At 40.8% G+C, this 19,665-nt stretch overlaps 2 pseudogenes across 1 annotated transcript in view; both read right to left on the reverse strand.

Moving 5' to 3' along the window:
* The window catches only part of LOC103734887, a 14,779-nt pseudogene extending 1,564 nt beyond the window's left edge, over positions 1 to 13,215 (reverse strand). The window contains exon 1 of the transcript XR_003849686.1: positions 12,699 to 13,215. The product of XR_003849686.1 is annotated as a eukaryotic translation initiation factor 5A-1-like (transcript). The remainder of the gene's footprint in view (positions 1 to 12,698) is intronic.
* A 575-nt stretch (positions 13,216 to 13,790) lies between these two features.
* Positions 13,791 to 19,333, reverse strand: LOC103734888 (annotated as a pseudogene).
* Between the last annotated feature and the right edge of the window lie 332 nt (positions 19,334 to 19,665).

A 19,665-nucleotide genomic window follows, 5' to 3' on the forward strand; every position in this document is an offset into this window, starting at 1 on the left:
TCTATTTACTGCAAATTGTAAGGCTGCCAATTTTGTGTAGGATCTGAAGAAATGGCTCAGCAGCAAATCTGGACTGCAAAGCAGGCAGCTCTGTTCCTTGGGTCTTATGACTCAGCAAATTTGTACTATTAATATATATAATAATAAAAAGAGAAACGTGGGAAAAGCTTCAAATCATCCCAAGTCTGATTGTCTACTTTGGAAGAAGAAGAAATAAACCAACACACTAATCTCCAGCAGCCCATGTACATAGACTAAGTTGGCTGATTGCTGAAGAATGTGAAAACAACAAGATAGGAAGCTGGTGATAAGGGACCCAGGGAAGAAATATTTGCATGATCTCTAGAATGGGTCACACTGTGAACATATTTTTGTCCCTCAAAGGGCATCTGTTGCAGAGGAGGCTCCCAGGGATACAATGACCTATTCTGAAGATATCAGTCAATCTGTTTGCTTAGATACCCTAGTGCTTGCTCAGTAAGTGCATGAATAAATGCCTGGGACACTGAGGGTGGGCCTATGTGTGGACTCAACAGCAGAGATTTTCGTTCACTGAAGCTGATCTGTCTGCTACTACTGTTGAATGAGCAATCTGCTTATCAGCAGACAGCAAACACTGAAGTATCAGAATGGCTCCATTCTTCAAGAGGACTATCTGGTTAGAGGTTGGTTATACTAGAACCCTTCCATTAGGTAGTAGGCTCTGAATGTCTTCACAGGAAGAGAGATATATATTTTGACTGTGGATTTGCTTTCCATGTTAGTAATGCTTCTACCAGTGCCATCCTGTGGACTCAGAATACTTTATTCATTACCATGGTAATTCCGCCTAATGATGCTATTAGCAAAGGAATTCATTTTCAGGATGAAGGAATTGTGGTGATAAGCTACTTCCCATAGAATTATAGCAGCCAGCAAGTTTAGGGTACTTTCCTACAGATTCTTGTATATACTTTAAATCACTGACCAATATACCTCATTATTCCCTTTGTGTCCAGAATGTATGGGTTCAAGATTCAAGGTGGTAGAGTGAGCCCTTAAAAAAAGATTTATTTGGTACAAACTGTGTATCATGGCTAGCCTGGAACTCACTATGAGGGCCAGGCTGGGCTCGAACTCACAGAGCCCTGCCTGCCTTTGCCTCTCCAGTTCTGAATTTAAAGGCGTGTGCCACCACATCCAGCTTTTTTATAAAAATTTTTTTTTAAATTATGTGTATGTGTATGGGTGGGTGGATATATGCACATACCCATGCAGGTGCCCATGGAGACTGTAAGAGAGCACTACCTACAGCTGGAGTTGCAGGTTGTGAGCAGCCCAATGTGGGTGCTGGGAACCAACCTCAGGTTCTCTGAAGAGCAGTATGCACACTTAAATGCCGATCTACCTCTCCAGCCTCATAAACTGATCCTTCTTTGCAAAGAAAGATTTACTTTCCATCCTTACACCTGGGATTCAGTGAGTTAGAAGGTTCTAGCAACAAAGGGGAAATGCAACTACCAGGGAAACATCAGGAATGTAGTATTTTAGACACTGGCCATGTGTTGTAATGGTCAATTTTTTTTTTTTTTTTGAGACAGAGTCTCATAAAACCCAGACTAGCCTCAAAGTCACTGCATAGCTGAGGATGACTTTCAAATCCTGATCCTTTGGTTTCCACCTCCTGTAGTGCTGAGATTAGAGATGTGCGCCACCATGCCTGGCTTGAGTGTTGCTGGGGACTGAATCCAGGGCTCTCTGCATGTTAGGCAATCACTCTATAATCTGAGCTACATCTTGAACTCTAGAACTTTTTTGAGACAGGATCTCACTCTGGAACTGGAACTCACTGTACACACCAGGATAGCCTTGATTTCATATCAATCTGCCCCTTTGAGTCTCTTGAGGTCTGTAATTTCAAGTGTCAGCTACCACACTAGGCTTTTGTGTTTGGAACTTTTAAAGTTGGACTCTTAGTTTTTCAATTCCCAATCTTATTTTTGTTTTTTAATTTAAAAATATTTTATTAGTATTGATTTCTTTAGGAAGTAGCATGATTACATTGAAAGACTGTATAGGTTACAGAATTTGGAAAGGGAGTGAATGGCAAACTCACATTATAGGAACAGTGACAAATTTCATGCTATTGTTGAAAACTGATAGTAGAGTTTTGTCAGTAAACAATATCAAAAAGTTATAGTAGATATACAGAACTTTGACTTTATATTCTAACATACAATTACATATTTTTAGTTTGAGGATTATATCAGTTTAGTTATTGCAGTACTTTCTATTTTGTTCTCTTTTTTTAACTTCCCAGCCTGTGAATTTTAACTCTAGAAGTTTAATTAGGGCATAGGTGAAGGCAAACTGGGGCTGTAGAAGAGTAATAGACAAATGATGGAAAATCTCTTGGTGCATGGTAATGGGAGTGGTTCAGTATCAAAGCCTGGATACCCAGGACCACGTGTGGAATGAGAATCACAGTTGGACTTCACGAGAAGTGGAAGGTCCATTCTAGAGAGTCAGTCAAGACACCAGAAACTATACATAACAGAAGCCTCCTCTGTCCCCAATAAAAGAGATGAAACAGTGCACAACCTGGGACCTCAGGGGAGGGGGCTGTGGGGACTGTAGTGATTCAGAGAAGACTGAAACTGCTTCCCAACATCAGGAAGTCCTCCATGCTCTACTCTGCACCACAATCAGGTTACTGCCAGAGGGATGTGAAACTGTGCCTCACAGTAGGGATCAGAAGCTTCTGGCTCATGTGGTCAGACCACAGCTATAGCTCACAAGAGGGGAGCACAGCTCCAGGGAGGGGACCACAGTGCCAGGGTCACAGGAGGAGACCACAGCTTCAGATTCACCAGAGGGGACCACAATTCTAGTTCACAGGAGAGGCCCAATCTTATTTTCCTTAAGTGCACAATTTTCTTTCTTTCTTTTTTTTTAAAAAAACAATTAGCATTTAAAGGTTTTTTTAAATATTATTTTTATTTTATGTGTACAAGTGTATTGCCTGCATGTGTGTGAGTGCACCTGTGTCCTACAATGCTTCAGAGGTCAGAAGAGGGCATTGGATTCCCCTGGAACTGGAGTTAAGGATGGTTCTTAGTTGCCATGTGGGTGATAGGAATCAACCGGGGTCCTCTGCAAGAGCAATCAGTGCTCTCGCTGAGCCATTTCTCCAGCCCCCACAAATTTCTTTTAAAATCTCACTTTAGCTGCAACCTAAAAGTTTTGCACTAGTTGTTATGTCAAAATAATTTCAATATTTTTGATGCTATTTTATTTTTTATACAAATTTTCCTATGAGCTGTGCTTTATTTCAAAGTATGTTTTTAAAATAAAAAAATGAGCATTTTCTTTATAATTTTATTATTGATTCTCAATTTAGTTGTATTGAGGTCAGAAAATGTGATTTCTATTGAGGTCAGAAAATGTGAGTTGACTAAGAGTGATTCTTTGAAATTTGCTGTTGTGTGCTTTCTTGTGCCTGGTTTACAGTTTTCATAAATGTTTCCTGTGCTGGTCCAACAATAGATGACACTTTACCTTTGTGTAGATTACAAAGATGAGCTCTGTCTTTCAGGTTGATGCTGTTCTGTGCTTTTACAATTGATTTGGCAGTTAGAGTACAGGATGAATGTGCCCTTGGTGGGGGACTTTGATAAGTGAACACCTGTGACCTTGTTCATGTACTCTTACAAAGAATGTTTGTTTTTTAGTTGCTAGGAATGTTTTATAAATAACTACCAGATAAAGCTTGTTCAAATTTTCTATATCATCACTGACTATTTTGTCTACTTTCACCTATCAATTTCTGAGAGAGATAAAGTCTCCTACTCTGGAGGTAGGTTTATGTCTCCTTGTTAATACTGTTATTTTTTTTAATTTTAAATTTTTATTTTATGTGTATGAGTGTATTGCTTATGTGTATGTAAGTGTACCTGTGTCATGAAATGCCCACAGAGGTCAGAAGAGGGTGTCAGATCCCCTGGAACTGGAGTTATGGACGGTTGTTGGCCACCATGTGGGTGCTGGGAATTGAACCTGAGTCCTCTGCAAGAGCAGCCAGTGCTCTCAACCACTGAGAATCTCTCTAGGCCCATACTGTTAATTTTTGATTCACATATTTCCAAGTTCTTAAATGAACACATTTAAGACTGTTCAGGGACTGCACTGATGGCTCAGTGGTGAAGAGCACTTCCTGCTCTTGAAGAGGACTTGAGTTTGGTTGCCAGCACCCACATGGCAGCCCACAACCACCTGTAACTCTCCTTCCAGGGGATCTAAAGTCCTCTACTAGACTCTGTGGGCTCCTGCACATACAGATGCATATCCTCTCTCCCACATATCACATAATTAGAAATAAAAATCTTTTTTTGTAAAAAAGAGGGAAAATCTGGGCATACCTTTAATCCCAGCACTTGGGAGGCAGAGGCAGTTAAATCTCTGTGAGTTCAAGGCCAGTCTGATCTACATAATGAGTTCCAAGCCAGTTGAGGCTACAGGGAGATCCTGTCTCAAAAAAGACGGAAAAAAGATTAAGGTAGTTCAATGGTTTTCGACAGAGGGAGAATCAGTTTTGTCTAGGAATGAGTCCTCTGACAGATTAATCCTAAGTGGACAGCACTAAACATAGTACATGCTAGCGCCACTAAATGGACTCAGTAGGTGATTGTATAAATAAATGTGTGTGTGTATTTGCACAAGTGCTTGCGTGTGTGTGTGTGTGTGTGTATGTGTGTCTGTGTTTGAGTGTAGCAATAATAATTGAAGAAGAGGTCATCAATTTGAAGGGAGTGGCAGGGTATGGGATGTGAATAATGTAAATAAAGTACTTCTCTGAAATTCTCCCCAAAATAAAAGCTTTAGAGTAAAAAAAGATAGTTCAGCAGTTAGTGGCACTGGCTGCTCTTGTAGAGGACCCAGATTTGGTTCCTAGCATCCACATGGTGGCTAACAACTGTCCATAACTTCAGTTCCAGGGAATATGACATCTTCTTCTGACCTCTGGGGGCATTGCACAACACAGGTTCACTTACATACATGCAGGTAATATACTCATACACATAAAATAAAAATAATAAATAAAATTTTAAAAATAAAGTTAAAAGATTAAGACTTTATTTTACAGTTAACTGAAATTTTATGAATAGCAGTTCTCCATTTTTTTTCAGACAAATTTGACTTCTTATGAGACTTGTGTTTTTCAAACATGTAACCCTCACGGCACAAACACAGTATTTATATTTCAAGAACTTTTTATAATATGTGTGGACCACCTGGGAAGAATACTGTTAAGATCATGACCTAAACTACCTATTAAGGCCTATAAAAGACTTGTGTCATCTGTTCTTCAAGCCACCGTGTAGTCATACACCAAAAACATGGCTGAACATCAGGATTTACCCATGTATCAAAAGGTTAATTTTCTTTCTTTCTTTCCTTTTTTTTTTTTTTTTTTTTTTTTTTTTTTTTTGAGACAGGGTCTCCCTGTATCCCCCGGCTGACCTGTAACTCACTATGTAGACCAGGCTGGCCTTGAACTTACAGAGAGTCACCTGCCTCTGCCTCCCAAGTGCTGGGCAAAAGGTTAATTTTCAATGGCCTGTCAGTGATGTTCTCTGGGCCAAATCTGGTCATATTTTAATTACTTAATTACTTTATTTATTTTTAAATAGGATCCCCTGGAACTGGAGTTACGGACAGTTGTTAGCTGCCATTTGAGTGCTGGGATTCGAATCCGGGTCTTCTGTAAGAACAGTCAGTGTTCTTAACCTCTAAGCCATCTCTCCAGCCCCCAATTTATTTATTTTTAATGTGTATGAATGTATTGCTTGCATGTGTGTAAGTGCACCCATGTCACGCAGTACCCGCAGAGGACAGAAGAGGGCTTTGGATCCTCTGGAACTGGTGTTATGGATGCGTGTTGGGTGCTGGGATTTGAACCCAAGTCTTCTGCGAGACCAACCAGTGCTCTTAACAACTGAGCCATCTCCCCAGCCCCTAAATCTGGTTATATTTTAAAAGGTTGTTGTTTAGTAAAAACAACAACTAGGTAACAACAAAAAGATATGTGACAGAGATACACGTGTCTTTCAATTATTTGTTCTCTGGCTTTTTACAGAAAAAAAAAAGCTGTTGTGCAAAACCAGCTGAAAGAGAAAGCTACTGGTATATCCTGATGCATATTAAACTAGACACTTCAGTAATGGGCCAGGTCCAGCAACATGATTCACTTCTCAAATGAGGCACTTTTGTTTGAATACATACATATCCAAAATAATTTCATCTGGCAAGTAGCTCTTCTGCCTAACTATAATCCAATAATTAAGCCTGAATATGAAATCCCAATATGCTTACCAACTACAGTAAAGCAGTACAAAATATTTCTAATGTCAGTACTTACCAGTTACTTGAAACTTCTTAAATGTTAATAAAATCAACAATTTCGATATTGCCAATAGGTTGTATCACTAAATTATTTAAACACCATCTACAAAAGCATGTGTAGACATCCTGATTCATTATTTTTAAAAATGGGGCTGGAGAGGTGGCTCAGAGATTAAGAGCACTTACTGCTCTTGCAGAGGACCCAAGTTCAATTCCCAGTACCCATGTCAGGCAGCTTACAACTGCTTTAACTCCAGCTCCATGGGATCCAACACCCTATACTGAATGCCACAGGCACTTGCACACACATACATAGACACACTCACACCCACACAGACACACACAGGTACACACACACACACACACACACACACACACACAGACATAATTAAAACAAATGAAAACAAATCTTAAACAAGAAGGGCTGGAGAAATGGTTCAACAGTTAAAGGCACTGGCTGCTTTTGCAGAGGACCCAGGTTCAGTTCCTGGCACTCACGTGGTGCCTAACACCCATCTCTAACTCCAGTTCCAGGGCATCCGATGCCCTGTTCTGGCCTCTCTGGGCATTGCATGACATGGGTGCACTCACATACATGTAGGCAAAACACCCATACACATAAAATAATTAAAAAAAAAGAAATGGATAAAAGGAAAAGGAAAAAAAAGAACATAACTAAACCCTCTGAAACACAAAGACTAAGGTCTCTCAGCCATTACTCCCAAGATGACCTGGGCATCTCATATTAGTTTGCAATGGTTGCCATAGGAAAGGTATAGCTTGTCAGTGAGGCTTTTTACAACCATGACTGTAGGAATAACTTTTACAATATGGACATAATCTGGACCAAAGACTTTTTCCCAACTTTGTAACCAAATTTACTGTTTATAGTGTAAACAAGCTCAATAATCCTTGCACTCCACCCAAGACAGTGGATGAATTTATGAGTGTATGCTTTACATATCAAAGCTCTAAAAGTAGTGTGCTTTTCTTTTGGCAAACAAAATTGAGCGTATATGATATTCTAGGACTAGAGAGTAAAGGCCAGAGTTTCTGGTAAGATGAGGGTGGGTCCTGGCTTCCATTTTCCCATTTCATACTGGATATACTGTTTCAATAAAAGAATGAACGAAGACCTTTCTCAGTAGCAAAATTCTGGGAGACATCTGAAGGAACAGGGGCACAGCAGTTTGGGTCTGTTCTTGGCCTTAAAAGGAACCCTAAGAGTCAGGCTGTTTCTTAATTCACGCAGAACATGCAACATGGCTTAAAAATGTTGCACATTATCACAGATCCTTGATCAAATGGTTTCAAAGTAAGATGAGTTCAGGGCTCTTCAACACACAAATTTTTATTGTATTGGTTAGACAGTTCCTGGCCAGTGTACTACATTTAAGCCACAGAAGAGCATGGTTTCCCTTCTTCAAGCCAAGCTGGCTAATTGGCACATCAAATCCTTATAATAGCTCTGTGTGTGTGGTTCATGTGTATATATGTGTCTGTGTATGTATGCATGTGTACATGTGGGTGTGCATGCATGTGTGTGTGTCTGTAGACCAGAGATTTATATCAGGTATCTTCCTCTATTGCTCTCTTATTTTTTTATACTGAACTTGTAGTTTTATGCAAGTTTGATTTTAACAAATGTGTCCGGGAGAGAGCTTCACAGGAAAGGTGAAGCCCATGGGTGCAGGATCCTCCCAGATGCCTGAGGAAGGAACATGCCCTCCCCTCTCCTCTTCGAATCACCCCTAAAGAGGTTTTGGAAGAGACACAGACAGCAAGGGGGCTGGTGTTCAGTCTGTACAAGTTGGGCTTGTGGGTAAAGTGTTATGAAGAACAGGGGACCAGACCAGAAACAAGTGGGATAAAGGGCACAAGGACCATTTGTCAGAATCCACAGTTTTCCAATTCCAAGATGAATAAAACAACACACAAAAACCTAGAGCACAAGCAGCAACCTCTGGCCTTTCCCCGACCAGGGCTGCAGTGTGAGCAAAGAGGCAGGTAGCCCCACCAAGGCCATGGCTCCCTCATTCCTGGCCAAGGGAGCTAGGTGAAGGGCAGGATCTCCCTAAAAGTTTGACAGCGTTAGGAAAACCAAAATAAAATGTCAAATAAAATGTATAGGGGTCCATTCCTGGGGCCAGAAGCTTTCCTGGGCAGGTTTGGTGGCACTCGCTGCACCTTGACTCCCCCAGCCTCATTCACCCTCCCAGCTCCCCCTCATCTCTTCTCCTAGCAGGGGCACTGGCACATTCCTTTTCTTGGCACCCCAGACCTCTGGACTGACCTCTTGGCCCAGACTCCCCACTGCTTCATGATCCTTTGTATCCAGACCAACCCAATTCCTCCCTCTAGTCCCAGAGGCCTCTTTCCATCCCCACCTCCTTTTGCATCTCTGGGCGGCCCAGCTCCCCAGCTTCCTGGGGCCAGCAGCTTTCCTGGAGGGATCCAGTCCTTAGGAGAAAGCCTGAGGGCATCTGATCCTCATTTGACTTGGGCCTCTGTGGGAACTCCTGAGCAGGAAGACGAGATTAATTTGGCCCCTCCAATATAAAATCAAAAGAGAGAACCTTAAGGCTAGACCAAACACCATTTCATGCCCAACAAGTAAACCACAAAGGCAAACAAGTTTACAAAAAGAAGCAGACCTAAACTCAACAAAGAAAGACTTGAGTCTCACACAAGAATCAGAAACTACAAAAGAAATCCACATTTCAAACTCACAGCAAAAAATTAATAACATGAAAAACCCAAATAATAATATCTCCACCAAGTACCAATAGTCCTGTAGAGGAGTACAATGAGAATACTCTAGAGATAATGCAGGACATGGAACTCAAAAGAACAATTATAAACATGGTAAAAGAATTCAGTGAATTTAAAGACCACAAAACAAAGAAATCAAGAACTGAAATAAGATAGGGATAAACTGCTGAATGAATTCAGGAAAGAGTTAGACATATTGAAGAATAATCAGGCTGAAATAAAGAAAGAAGTGAAACACCCAGTAAGTCAATTAGAAACGACAGGAGAAAGCATGACCAAATAGGATGAAAGAAATGGAAAACAGAATATCAAGACTGGAAGACAAAGTGGATGAATTAGATCACTCAAGCAAAGATTATGAAAAATTTAAGAAAACACAAGAATGGAATATGCAGGAATTGTGTGACACCATAAAAAGACCAAACTTACAAATCATAGGCATACAGGAAGGAGAAGAATCTCAGGATAATGGTATGGACCAGATCTTCAACAGAATCGTAGAACAAAATTTCCCCAAATTAAAGAAAGTCATGCCCACACAAATACAAGAAGCATATAGAACACCAAAAAGACAGGACCAGAAAATAAACTCTCCATGGCATATCATAGCAAAAACACTAAACATACAGAACAAAGAGACAATACTGAAAGCTGCAAAAGAAAACAAGTCACAGATAAAGGAAAACCCATCAGGATTACAGCTGATGATTCAGTGCAAACTATGAAAGCCAGAAGAGCCTGGACCAAAGCATTCACAGTTCTAAATGACCACAGATGCCAACCCAGATTACTTTACCCAGCCAAAATGTCTATTATAGTCAAAGGGGAAAGGAAAATTTTCCATGACATAAATAGGCTGAAAGAAGTCATGTCCACAAAACCAGCCCTTCAGAGAGTTCTTCAAGCAATACAAAGAGCTAAAGAAAGGAACGACTATACCCAAGGGATTATAGAAAGAAACTTAATGAAGGTATAACTGTGGAAATGCACAGCTACACCAAGAATGGGAACAAAAATAAAAATGACATGAAGCAGTACACATCTTTCATTAATAACTTTATCAATGGACTGAACTCCCCAATCAAAAGACACAGACTAGTTGAATGGATTAAGAAACAAAACCCGTCTAAAACAAAACCCATCTTTTTGTTGTCTGCAAGAAACTAATCTCACTTTCAGGCACTACCTTAAGGTGAAATGATGGAAAAAATATACCAAGCGAATGGTACTAAGAAAAAAGCAGGTGTTGCGATTTTAATATCTGACAAAATAGACTTCAAACTAAAACTAATCAGAAGAGATAAAGAAGGCCACTTCATTCTGATCAAAGGAACAATTGACCAAGAAGATATTACAATCACGAATATATATTCACCAAACTCTGGTGCACCCAACTTCATAAAAACAGTACTACAGGACATTAAGACCAAGATTAATCCCAACTCATTAATAGTTGAGGACATTGTCTCCATTAGATAGGTCAACAGGATAGAGAATTAACAGAGAGACAAACTGAATTAAACAATACCATACATCAAATGGGCTTAACAGACATCTACCAAATATTCCACCCAAGCACCAAAGAATATACTTTCTATTCAGCGCCCCATGGAACTTTCTCCAAAATCAACCATATACTGTGGCACAAAACAAGCCTCAAAAAATACAAAAAGATAGAAATAATTCAATGCATTGTATCAGACCACAATGCAATAATGCTTAAAATCAACACCGGAAGAAACCCCAGTAACCACACAAGCACATGGAGATTAAACAACACACTCCTGAATGATGAAGTGGTCAAAGGAGAAATTAAGAAAGAAATAAAAGTATTCCTGGAACTAAATGAAAAGGACAATACAACACAACAAAATCTCTGGGACATGTTGAAAGCAGTCGTTAGAGGGAAACTTATAGCTCTAAGTGCATTCATTAAAAAATCAGAAAGAACACAAATAAATGACTTAACATTGCAACTCAGGACACTTGAAAAGCAACAATAAATTAAACCCAAACCCAGCGTACAAGAAGAAATAACAAAAATCAGAGCTGACTTGGGAGGCAAAGGCAGACAGATCTCTGTGAGTTCGAGGCCAGCCTGGTCTACATAGTGAGTTCCAGGCCAGCCGGGGCTACAGGGAAACCCTGTCTCAAAAAGACTGAAAAAAAAATCAGAGCAGAAATTGATGAAATACAAACAAAGAAAACAATACAAAGAATCAACGAATCCAAGAACTGGTTCTTTGAAAAGATAAACAAGATTGACACACTCCTAGCCCAGGTTATCAAAAGAAAGAAAGAGCACCTCCAAATCAACAAAATTGGAGATGAAAGGGGAAACCTCACAACAGACACCAAAAAGATCCAGACCATTATAGGGAAATACTTTAAAAACCCATACGCTACCAAATTTGAAAACCTAAAAGAAATGGATGGGTATCTAAAAGCATGGGCACCACCAAAACCAAACCAAGAAGAGATCAAGAGCTTAAACAGACCCATAACACATAAGGAGATTGAAACAGTAATACAAAACCTCTGGACTAAAGAAAGCCCAGGTAGGAGATACCTTCCTTTGAGTTGTTGGCCAGGGTGGCCCAAGAGACTCCCAGACAGTAACCCAACATAGAACTGGGAAAATGAACAGCAGACCCCAATCTTATCTGAAGGAGTACTGGCAACAGCTTACTGATAGATGAGGAAGAGCAGATCTTCCTAAAACAAGGAACTCTAGATAGGCTGACTAGACTCAGCGGATGGACTTGCACTGGGGAACGGCTGGGGGCACTGACAACGCAGTGGTCAATAACAGGGATGACAGAGTATATGGGCTCCAGCGTGTGTGTGTGTGTGTGTGTGTGTGTGTGTGTGTGTGTGATGGGAGGGCGCCACTTGGGATGTGGGTATATAGATGAATAAGATTGTTTGGGATATTCTGTATGAAATACACACACATTAATAAATTTAAAAATGAGTTATATTTAAGGAAGAAGCATAAAAATTTGCTTCATGTTAATTACGAGATGTGAAAAACATTACCATTGAAATCTACCTGATGACTTTATATCCATGCTCAGGTGCCAAGGATCTCAGAAAGTAACCGACTGTGACTAGTAATAATCAGATATATAGAGATTAGTGATGCATGTGCAAACATCTAAGTGTTAGTTGCATTAAAAATGAGTTTTTCTATATGAAACAGTGTATTTTGGTAATGAAATAGAGATCTTTTTTTAAAGGTTAAAACCTCATTCAGTTTTATGTCTTATAGGGTTTATACTGAGTACAATATTGTATAACTGTATTAATTCTACTGTAAACCCAAAAATTTACCGCCAATTTTGAAAGAGATGCATCTTACCTCTGGAGATTGTTATTGAATATGCCAATGCTGTTGTAATGAAATGCTTCTTCTAATTTTGTGGTTATTAAACAAATGATTTAAAAAATTTATAGGGGTCCAGCCAAAGGCCTTGCTAAAGCAGAGCCAGGAAGTGGGGAGGGGCCTCTGCAGGTCAAGGCCCACAACTGCCACCACTGCAAACCTGGGAGCCAGTAGTTTTGCCATGTCTTTGATTACAACAGTTGCCTCCTCTGTTGTGGCAGGCCACACCGTGATCAGGATCTTTTTACAGTAATACTTCTGCTCAGTCACCTTGCCAAGGCCTCCTTCAGGCAAATGAAGGTCCTCTAACACCTTTCCACTGTCCTAGAGCAGTGATAGGTACCCATCCTGGATACCAATCAGCTGGAAGTCAGTCATTCCTTTTGATGTGGATGACATCCACATTATGAGTTGACGGACAGATGTTTTCATATTTTTTCCAGGTAAAAATGGCAATACCAACTATTTGGACCTTGCCATGGCCATGCCTGCCAGTATTCAAAGTAGAAATCTTGATGATCTTACATGGCCCGCCTTTGAGCACCACAAAAGTCATTGTGAGTGATGCTGAGCACTGTATTGGGATGGTGACTGAGGCTCCTGCATCTCCTGTCTCAAAGTCCAAATCATCTGCCATGTTAAGAGGCTTTGATTCCAGCTTGTGAGAGCACACTGACTCCACCCCATGCACTTGCCCTGAGCCTGACCTTTGTCTCCGAACCTGCTGCTGCCATGTCTCGTGTCACTATGGATGCTGCTGCATCTACCTTGTCTTTTTGAGAGAGGGTCTCTCACTGAATTGGGAACCCACCAATTAAGCTGGACTGGCTGGCCAGCAAGGTTAACATACAAAATAATGAGTTTCATTATGGTGTCTCCATACATATGTGCCGTTGTATTCTGTTTTGCTTTTCATTCCTTTCCACAATTGCCCTCTCCAGTGATTCATATTTCCCCACTTAGCCCCCTCCTCAATTTCTGATATTCTTATCTCATGTATTCCATTACCCCATTTTATATGTATGACTGTATTGCCTGCATGTATGTTAAGTGCATCACATACATGCAATGCCTGCGGAGAAGAGGACATCAGGTCCCCTGAACCTGGAGTTATAATGGGTTGTTAGCTGCCATGTGGGAGCTGGGAACTGAACTTGGGTCCTCTGCAAGAACAACCCACACTGTTAAGCCCTGAGCCATCTCTCCAGTCCCCCCCTTAAGATCTTCAAGTGGAGGATTTCCAAATGATCTCCTATATCCTAATTTGATTGGGACTAACTTCTTTGTGTATCTTACTCCTGGGAATTGTCTTCTACTTAAGAGCAATTAACAGTTCACCCAAAAAAATGAGAATAGAGTAAATATAATCAATGTCTGTAGCACACAAAAGGTAAAGGAAACTTCAATTTCTCTCAATATGTCTTCCATTCTTCCAGCTCATGCACATGAAGGAAGGGGTTCTGATGTTCTCTTGACAGATGCATTGGGAGCATGTGGGGAAGGCAGATTCGTGGAAGTCCCTGAGAAGAGCCTTCACCATCTGGACATCTTTATGATTGTGATCAATGTTGTCAATCAGGTAAATAAACCTAGGATTTTCTTATGTCATTCAATTGGCCAGCCACATGAGAAACACTGGGCATAATGTCAGTCTAGGGGTAAGGTTGGTCTCCATCTAGGGGTTGGGTTTGTTTTCTCAATCAATTAAAAAGTTAAAAGGCAGGAAAAATCTCAGAACAGCAGAGAGCAAAAAGCAAACATACTTTTTCTGAAAGATAAAGAATCATGCAAATGGGGATGGGAGAAGACAGAAAAGGGGTGACTAAATATGATTAAGATGTGTTGTATGAAAGCCACAGCAATTCAATAAAAATATATTCTGAAGTACATAAAATACATTAAAATAATAAAAATTATATTTTGGTTAACAATAAATAAATAAAAAGTACACATGTATAAAAAAGAATCATGCATCTATACATATATTCACACAGAAATAAAATTCTCCACAAATACAGAGAGGAATTTGAAAACATAAAATCCAAAGTCTCTCAGAGAGGCCCTGGGTTTTAAGGGTTTTAGTGGTTTCCCCTCCCCTAATTATGCAGTGGTCAACTGAAACAAAGAAGAAAAGGCTAATAGGTCACAGCTCCAAGCTGAGCTCTGTCCAGGGCTATATGACTCAGTTAAAAATAACTCCTTCCCGGGCTGGAGAGAGGGCTCAGCTGTTAAAAGCACTGACTGCTCTTGCAGAAGTCCTGGGTTTGAATTCAGCACCCACAGCTGCCCATAACTCCAGTTCCAGGGGATCTGATGCCCTCTTGCGTCCTCCGCAAACACTGCATGACACAGGGGCGGGGGGGGGATGTGCATTTGCATACATGCAGGCAATACACTCATACACAGAAAACTAAAGTAAAATAAATAAGTCCTTCCTGCCGGGCTAAGAAAAAGCAGTAAGCATGCCATTTTTATTATTCCTGAGTAACTCTGTTTGCTACCAGGGATTTAGTCCCTTGCAGTACCAATCTATTTTTAAACATTTATTTATTATTATTAGTGTGTGTGTGTGTATGTGTGGTCATGCATGTACCATAGCACATGTATGTGGGAATCAGAGGACAACTTCATGGAATAGGTTCTCTCCTTCCACCTTTACATGAGTTCTGAGGATGAAACTCAGGTGATCAGATTTTCGTGGCAAGTGCTTTACCTGCTGAGCCATCTTGCCAGCTTTAGTACTGATAATTTTGAAAGCAGCTGCTACTTCTTTCATGATTTCAAACCTATGGCTGTTCATGTTCTTACATGTTTTGTGTATTTTGTCAGTTATCGGCTTGTAGTTGACTACTAGGGATTTAGAGACTGGTGGAAAATTAGAATCTTTGTATGTTTCTAGATCCCATGGAGTATTATTTAGTTGAGAGATACCAGCAGGAACATTTTTGAGTGATTTATTAACCTGTGTTCCAGACTTGTCAAATGCTGTAAATGTAAAGGCAAGGCGTGACTTTTGGTTAGCCGGTGTTCAGATTTTCAGTGTACCAGCTTGCTTGATATCAATTTCTTTCTTTCTTTTTTATTTTGTCTTCGTGAGACAGGGTCTCCCTGTAGCTCCAGCTGGCCTGAAACTCCCTATGTACACCAGGCTGCCCTTGAACTCACAGAGCTCCACCAGGCTATGCCTCTGGAGTGCTGGGATTAAAGGCATGTGCCACCATGCCTGGTGGTTGGTCTCAATATCATCAAGATACATTGAGATACATTCAGTAGTTGAACTGCACTCATGAGGTAATAGAAATAAGAGAAAGGAAACTGCATGTCCTCAGGATGGTGCACTTTGTGAGATGACATCCTTTCAAATTCTACAGGGCACATGTCTTGCTGTTCTTGAATGACAATTCAGTTGTGTGAGGCACATGCATAAGGACTTTCTGAGCTACAAATCCAAGCTTGCTATGTAGAATTTTATTTACATATGGAAGTGAATCTGAAAACGTTATCTCTTAGTTGCCTCCCAATATTTTTGCAGTCAGTAAAGTGTGCCAATTGTGACTTCAGTGATTCTTCTTCAAGAAGATCACAGAGGCTGGCGTGGTGCTACAAGCCTTCAATCTCAGTACTCAGCAGGCAGAGGCAGGGAGATCTCTGTGAGTTCCAGACCAGATTGGTCTATATTGGAAGTTCCAGGTTAACCAGGGCTGCATAATAAGACTTTTCTTTAAAAAAAGGAATACTTTTTTTCCCTCAAAAAAGCTCAGTAATTCACTGTGTGGTGCTGCAAACTTCTTCCAGGTACTGCCTTGCCCTCCATGCTCTTTCTCTCCTCTCCTTCTGCTATGAGCTTTACTTTTTCCACATAGCTTTCAGGTGGGATAATCAGAAACAACAGCTTTTCTTTGGATACATTTCTACCTACCACACAGTGAGTTGAGTCAGAAATTTCAATCTTCCTTGGGTCTCCAAGACTAGGAGTGGATTCTGATCTTGGTAGTGACCACTCACTTTTACTGTTTCTGATAGGAATGTTGGCCTCTCTAATCTTTAAGAAGATCCAAAGTTGCCTGGGTTTTCTGGTTTGTCTGGTGGAGACTCCAAATTGTCATATATCTGTCATTTAAGCATGATTAATTTTTAACTTTGATATCTTGTAAGTTTAACAGAAATGATTTTAACAAGCCTGATTTGCATAGACTGTAACCCTTCAGAGTGATTTCTCCATGTTCCAGTTTCAAGTTCAAGTTGCTGAGACTCAAATATGCCACTTTTGGAAGGAGTAAAACATTTACCAAGGGGAGTTTTACCTCCTCTTGGATTCTTTCTGTCATGTTAACAGTATGCCTTTTGACCTTTTGGAAGTGTTTTTCTCTGAGAACATCCTGAAAAAGGATTTTGGCCTTTGGAAGAAGTGATAAAGGGCTAACTAATTTTTATATGATTTTTTTGGTTGTAGAATTCATGTATGGTGCTACCCTTGTGTCCACATCTGCTGTTATCTGGATTTTGAACTCTTTATCACCTGTGCTTTGAAATGTGAAAAGAAATATATTGTGTTGCATCCATTTCACTGTACTTTATAAGGAGACAGAAGAAGCATGTTGAATTGTGAGATTGCCACTGTAGGCATCTTTGATTCCTCTTTTGGCTGCTTGTGTAGAGGTGAAATAACGCAAGTGCTCACCTTTTGGAATAACATAATGAATCTCCTTTGTGAGATGAGTTACGTTGTACAACTCATGAAAGTGTTCTGGCCCACAATCACCACCAGCATCAAACTTACAGGTCTAGACACTTCAGTCTTCATCACAGAATTTATCAGCAAGTTAGGAATCTGTACATTCTTAGTTATAGGAAGACACACTGTTTACTCCTCTCCAAAATTACCTAGTCTTGTCAGGCATGGTGGTGTGTAACTTTAATCCTAGGTAGCATTTAGGAGGCAGAGGCAGGGGGATCTCTGTGAGACTGAGGCCAGCCTGGCCTACATAGGTCTATATAGTGAGTTCCAGGCCAGCTGGAGCTACAGAGAGACCCTAACTCAAAAAAATATCCAAACTACCAAGGCTGCCTGACAAATATTCCTGGTACCCCTGCCTCATGAGAATAGTGACTCTCTTTACTGATACCAGAGCTATCACTAACATCTCAGTCACAGGCCAGATTGTCATAAATCTCATAATTGGGAAGTACAGGCATCTGTTAATACAGTTTGGTGTAGGCCATGTCAAATGAACCTTTGAAGTGATTGTAAAAACTTCTGGTGAAGGCTGGGCATGGTGGCGCCTTTAGTCCCAGCACTTGGGAGGCAGAGGCAGGTGGATATCTGTGAGATCGAGGCCAGCCTGGTCTACAGAGCAAGTGCAAGGCCAGCTGGAGCTATCGGGAGACACTGTCTCAAAATGACAAAAAAAAAAAAATCTTCCAAGACCACTTCCTCATCATCATTCGGGACTTCTGTGTCTGTCCTTGGATACAGTAAATTTGAGTTCAGTAACAGGTGAGCTAAAAATAGAAAAGTGGCTCAAATTTTGAAAACATCCAACTCAGTGTGTTAATATTGTCACTCGAGGATTGTCAAGATACAGCCAGGATGGAATCTGCCTATAAGTGACAACGAAAGTATTCTGAACCCACAGTTCATGCCTCTCACTAGACTGCAGTGACCATCTCAGTTCTTGGTTATCTTCAAAACAGCTGGCAGAAATGCCTTTCTCCTGTCAAAAATGTACAGAACTTACTGTCAGTTCTTTGCCACCAATGATCATGTTCAATTTTACAAGGGCTACTGGCCTCTGAATACAACTGCAACAGTTTTGTTTTATTTTTAATTGTTTTTATTTATTCATTTATTTGGGTGTGGGGAATGGGTGGGTACATAGGCTGTGACAGGCATAAGGAGGTCAGAGGACAACTTGTGGGAGTCTATTCCTTCTCTCCACCATGTGGGGTCCCAGGATGGCACTCAGGCTGTCACGCTTGGGTGCAGGCACCTTTACCTTCTGAGCCATCTGGTTGGCCCCTGTTTTGTTTTAGAAGACTTTCTAGCAATATTCTTTTCAGTGGATTTGCTGTTTCATGGATTGGTGGAGATCCCCCCCAGGAAAGCACAATTTCCTGTTAGCCTTCCCATAACCCATGGACTTCTTTATTTGGTGTCATACAATCCCTTCAAATTGCCCGTTGTTGCTTTTCAACAATCCATCATGGGCATCTTTACCATCATTAGTATTGTTGAAAAAACAAAGGAGACATTAGTAAAATGGCCTTTAGTTTTTGCGATGTAAAATGCATGACTGGCAGCATAGAAAAAAAATGATAAAGTCAATAATTACGGGTCCTTCAGGGTGTTTTGGCCAGCAGGGGCGTAACCAGGACAAGCACTGGCACTGAATGCGGTGCATCAACATGCGTTGCAATTCCTCCTGAATTCAAGCTGGTTCCATGGTGTTCGCAAACATTCCCAATGTTTTCTGATCCTCCTCCACCTACTCTCCTAACTGCTGTAGTTCCTTCAGCAGTTCCTGGTCTGTGCCAGTCACGAAGTAAGAATGCAAGTCCACTGGCATGGGCAGACAGAGCGGATTTGGAAAGGACTTTCCAGCAGCATTGTCTTTAGGAATCAAACAAAGCGTAGTATTGATTCCGGTTCTATTCCAGGACCACTTCTTTGAACAAGAAGGCGGAAACAATGGTGACAATGACGCCTATATCACAGAGGTAGAGCCCATACCTGTAGGACAGACAGGTCTATAACTGTCTCAGCAGCAGCCCCAGCAGCAGTATACCAGCGGTCATGCACTGCCGTTAAGGGGACCAATGATGTCCCTTGTGCTCAGCGCGTGCGCTGTGGTTACCCTGATTCTCTTCGATTTGGCCAGGCAGTTGAAGCTTATGCAGGCCCGCGCCAGGGACCTGGACGGCTTCGATGGGAGGGGAACTGTTGGAGAAGGAGAGGGAGGGGAGATGCCGCTGCCGCCTAAACTTTCTTTAAATCTTTGAATTATTTCCTCTCAAATTCAATTTCGTGTGTGTGTGTGTGTGTGTGTGTGTGTGTGTGTGTGTGTGTGTTGCGTACATGTGATTGCCAGAGATTCAGAGATTACAACTAGCTAGAGTTTCACACCTTA

Source organism: Nannospalax galili, unplaced genomic scaffold (assembly GCF_000622305.1).
Source record: "Nannospalax galili isolate Female #2095 unplaced genomic scaffold, S.galili_v1.0 scaffold75, whole genome shotgun sequence".
In the NCBI taxonomy this organism is placed as follows: Eukaryota; Metazoa; Chordata; class Mammalia; order Rodentia; family Spalacidae; genus Nannospalax; species Nannospalax galili.